Source organism: Drosophila sulfurigaster, chromosome 3, assembly GCF_023558435.1.
Source record: "Drosophila sulfurigaster albostrigata strain 15112-1811.04 chromosome 3, ASM2355843v2, whole genome shotgun sequence".
Lineage (NCBI taxonomy): Eukaryota > Metazoa > Arthropoda > Insecta > Diptera > Drosophilidae > Drosophila > Drosophila sulfurigaster.
This window is the reverse complement of record NC_084883.1, coordinates 24,829,051-24,834,259: the sequence shown is the minus strand read 5'-3', so window position 1 is coordinate 24,834,259 and position 5,209 is coordinate 24,829,051. Positions and strand designations below refer to the sequence as shown.

The window sequence follows — 5,209 nt, the reverse complement described above, 5'->3', positions numbered from 1 at the left end:
GGAGTCAGTGAGTGAGCGAGACAGTGCGAGAGCGAGTCAGTGTGTAAACGAGTCAGTGAGTGGGCGAGTCAGTCACTTGCTACTGCGTGGGCGTGTGTGTGTCTGTGTCTGTGTGTGTGCAAGCGAGAGAGCAAGCTACAGCATGCCAACGCAGCTGCGACTTTAACAACGCTGCAGCGTTGTTGTTGTTGTTGTTGCCTGCTTTTGGGGATGTGCAGAACGTGGCGTTGGAGACGGAGATGACGATGGCAATGGCAGCCCAAACGTCACACTCCAAAAAATTTAATTCAATTTGAGCACAATGAAATCATATTTTGCAACAAAATGTACAAAATTCAGTTCGAGTTTTTGCTTCTTTTTCTTTTTATTTTTTCTTTTTCGAGCTGACAACTTGAAAATGCGTCTCTATATAAATACACAGACTGATAGATAAATATATATGTACGCACTTACATACATATCTATGTACATTCGTATATATTTATGTATGTGTGTAGATGCTTATCTATAACTGCGACTGTTGGCAATTTCATTTCTATTAGCTTTAGCTGGACAACCAAAATGTGAAACAGGTATGTGGAAAGGAGAGTGGAGAGTGGAGAGAGAGGGAGGAGAGTTGGTGAGTAAAGTTGTAGCGGGGGAGGGGTTGCACAATATGTTGGCATAAATATTTATACGCTTGCAGCGGCATCACACAAAACGCAGTCGACAAGCCAAAGCACAAATATGCAAAGCTCTCTCTCTCACACGCGTTTGTGTGTGTTTGTTTGTGTGCGTGACTTTGCTTTATTTGCATGCATATCTACACATGTACACATGGCTGTGTGTGTGTGTGTTTGTGTGTTTGGGTGCTTGAAAATCACATTATGCCCGCTGGCAAAGCTTTGCCACCGCACAACGATGTCGCTGACTGTCTGCATGACTAACTGACTGAATGACTGACTGACTAACTGACTAACTGTCCATTTGTCGCCGTTGTATTTGCAAATGGCAACTTGGACTTGTCACAAGTTCCTTGTTCTCGTTCCCGTTCTCCTTCTTCTTTATTTTCTTGTTGTTGCTTTGGCTTTTGCGCCTTTTGCCAGTTGTTGTTCGAGCAGCAGGGAGAAGGCCTCGTTTATTTATTATTCATGCTGTGTGCTCCTTTACACCATTACAAGGACCTTGTGGCTGACGCTGCGCTCTGTTTAAATGGCGCATAAAATATTAATAGCTTCATTAGCATTCGCACAAATTTCACAAATTTAACGCACATAATTACATAATATTGAAGCGGGAGCAGCAAGTGGGGGAGGCAACGCAACGATATGCAGCATTATCAAGCGACAAAGCGGCTTTTGTATGAATTATATACAATTACAAAACTGGACGCCCACACACACACAACCACACACACACGGCCTTTTTTGTCCAAATTGAGGTCCCTTTGCAAGGCACTGAGCCATAAACTGTTTCGGTGGCGGGGTGAGACGGGGCTCAGGAAATAACAGTGACAGCAACCATTTTGCCTATGAGCCGTAGGATTTGAAATATTGCCAACACTGAGGAAAGCTGCTGGTCGATTTGTTGTTGTTGTGGTTGTTGTTGTTGCTGTGTGCGCAATATAATGAAAAATATTTGAACTTTTGCGAAAAGCGCACAAGGATATCAATTCCCAAAACACACACACACAGACACACAACTAAATAAGTATGTTTGTGTGTGTGCGTGTGTGCGTAGTCAAATCCAACTAGAATCAGAATCACAGCAATAAAATTGAAAGAGCGTGCACGAATGCCAATAGAAGCAAGAAGAAGAAGCAGCAAAAGACACTCACAAGGGAGCGGAGACAGAGTGACAGCGAGAGCAAGAGAGATAGATAGGAAGCTCTACGGTATATTAGGATGAAGCACAAACAAGTTTCTGGCAAAAAAAAAAACAAAAATGGGGGCATAAAAGCAAAAAGGATCGAACTTGAGAATGCAAACCGTAGAAAGACTGACAGTCGAACGTTTATTTGCCCTTTTGCTTCAATGGCAGCAAAGGCAACGTTTCCAATAGGAATTTAAAATGAGAAACAAACACAGCACCACCAACAACAACAACAACAACTGTAACGATAAATACGACAAACATCATCATCAGCGATGGGAGAGCATGATGATGAGTAGACTCGTGCTAAGTAAGTCCAATTGGACATGGCCATAGTGGCATGTGTCATCGCAAGGCACGTGTCCTTTTTGCGCGGCCCCAAAATATTACATTGACTCTACAGCCAAAGTTACACAAAGGTCAAACGGAACATTATGGCTTTATTTTGCGCCTAATAAATCTCATTATGTCATTATGTGCTCGAGCGCAGCAACAACAACCATAAACAAGAAAACGCAGAGGTAACAACAACAACAAAGTAGCTGTCGCTTCCAAGTCGACAGTCAGCGTCGTTGTTGCCGTCACCGTAGCAGTCGACAGCGCAGTCAGCGTTGCCGTCGGAACGGCAACAACCAAACGACATGCCAATCAGTAATCAATCCGCACGCACATTGACAACGAGGACGTCGCTTGCGCTGTCCCTCTGCACCCCTTATGAAACAAACCAACACGCAAAAACAATTTGCAAAGGCATCAAATTAAAGATATCAAATTAATGACTATGAGATACCCTTTAAGAAGTATCAAATTATATTATTGATTCAAATATGCGCAAGCCTTCTCGACTGCAATAAGAAAAACATTTTTATAGCTTTCTCAACTCATCTTAAACTAAATGGGAATATTTACTCATTGACAGAAGTAATATTAATTCCTATTAGATCACGTATACCTTTCTGCTGGACTTGTTACATACTCCAACTTAATATTGGCAATAAGAAACTCTCAAAAGGAGTAGCAGCAATGCTGCCAAGTGAGACCACACGACGTCACTGTAAACAAAATGAAAAGAGATAAACATAGAGCGGCACTGCGCAACATGGCGTCAGCGGCAGCAGCAACACTGATGGTGCGCGAGAGCGAGAACGAGAGCGCTCAGAGAGCGAGCGAACAGCAAAAACGCCGCCATTAAAGAAATTCCTCTCAGAGAGCGCTTCGTGTATGTGCATGGGAATGCTTTGGTGTGCGGCATGCGTGTGCAAATGCCGCAGGGTTGTCACGTCGCGCCGATCTCAGCCAAACAATCAGAAAAATAATGTTGACATTCAATCAATCAACATGAATTAAATATTTGTTGTATTCACTAAAGCAAGTATTGGTAAATAGTAAAATTTCATAAAACATTGCAGTTGAAATATTGCCTTGTTTACATGCTCAAATTTGTTGACAACTCTGGACTGCGCGCCGCTGTGTTGCCAGCGAGAGCCGCTCAATTTATGCGCTTTTTGTACGCGTTGCTCCTTCGTGGCGGACAGTACGGATGAAACACTGTCGACGCAAACTAGGCGAAAAGTTCTATGAGAAATAACAAAAAAAAAGAGAAGAAAAACCATTCAACATTATTAGCATTAATTGTGTGCTAAACCAAAAGATTTCTATGAGCAATTAGGCAAAAGGTATAAGATCGCATTATATATGCCACAATAATTTATGCAAATAATTAAGTGCTCATGTTTTGTATATTCGCGTGTGTGTGTTTGTGTGCGAGTGTGCATTAAATTATTCAAGCAACACACTACAGCAAAAAAGTGTTGAAAAAAATTATCTTGCTCTTCGCCGCCTCTCGTCTGTGTCTATATACATACATACGTATGTACATATGTATGTACGTCGTGCCGCGTCTTTTGCTTCTGTCGCTGTGTGCGTGTGTATGAGTGTTTTAAGCAATTAACCAGCAGCAGTGTAGAAATGCCAAAAACGCATTAAAAAATTATTACTCGTTGGCTGTCTGTCATTCAGAAGAAACAGCAACAACAACAACAGTACACAAGTGCTATTTGCCGCCGCTACTCATAAAACAAATTACCCACTTGGGCTTGACTGTTATGCGTGCGTGCAAATGTATGTGTATGTGTGTGCTATAGTGTATGTGTGAAAAGAGCAGCGTAATCATCATCATCAGCAGTCGCGCTGTCACACAAGCATAGAGAGCTCCAAACATATGTATGTACTACTATGCACCAATACTAATGCTGTGAACAAAAAAGTAGTAAGCACTCGCCGCCGCAATAGTAGTAAAACGGCCAAAAAGGCAGTGGCAATATGTTGCCACCAACAGAAACAACAACAACAACGAGTACAACGCCACCAACAACAACAAACACAGCAGCCGTATAATACCGGAATAAAATTTCTATACAGCGCGGTCGTCGTCGTCGACTTCTCTCTCGCGTGCGTTAGTGTGTGTATGGCTCTCACACTGTCGTTCTCTCTCGCATTCGCTCTCTCGCTCGCTCTCGTTTCGTGTTCATTGTAAGCTACACTGCACTGAGCGACAGTTTTTTCGGCTATAACAACAATGTTGAGCAGCAGAAGCGGCGCAGCGACAACGTTGGCGTTAAGGCAACTGTTTGTGTGCTTGTGAATGCACACACACACAGACATTTGTATGTGTGTGTATGTATGCGAGGTTTTTTTTTTATGTTTCGCACAAACATTGCGGTAGAAGAACGCAAAAGCCGACAAACGTTCGTCGCTGGTCGCTTAGTTGCTCTCACTAATTGTGACGTCTGCGCGCGTGCGTCGGGTCGGTTCGTCTGTCGCTCAGTCGCTCGGTCTGTCGGTCATTTTGTTGTACGAATACAACAACTACTCTCCGTGCATTTTTCACTTCAAGCTCTGCTCACTGCATTTGTATGTGTGCGTGTGTGAGTGCTCCAAACTCACAACCACACACATACACATACATATTTGCAATCGTTCTCGCCGCGCGTTCTCTCGCTCTCTCCTTCACTCACACAAATTGTCGTTTTTGTATTTGTAGCAGCAAAAAAAGAAAACAACTAACCTCATAAAAAGTTCATACAGTGAAAAAGTTAAAGAAAAAAAAAAACAAGAAAAATTTGTCAAAAAAAAAGAAGAAAAAGTAATAACAGCAAAAAAGTGTTTGTCGTGGCATACAGTCTCTACCCTTCTCGCTCTTGCGCTCTTACATAAATGGCAAATAATTCTTGAGATTGGCTACATCAAAAAGCAACAGCAACAACAACTACAACAACAACAGCGGGCAAAAAGGAAAGCTCTGCTGCCTACAACAACGCAAATTTGTGGATTTACATTTCCTGTTTGGTGCGGTGTG

At 42.5% G+C, this 5,209-nt stretch overlaps 1 long non-coding RNA gene across 1 annotated transcript; it reads left to right on the top strand.

The window, feature by feature from the left end:
- Positions 1 to 1,860: 1,860 nt before the first annotated feature.
- Positions 1,861 to 4,996, top strand: LOC133844789 (uncharacterized). The gene is made up of 2 exons (XR_009894632.1): positions 1,861 to 3,527; positions 4,895 to 4,996. It is a non-coding gene; the product is annotated as an uncharacterized LOC133844789 (long non-coding RNA).
- Positions 4,997 to 5,209: the final 213 nt, after the last annotated feature.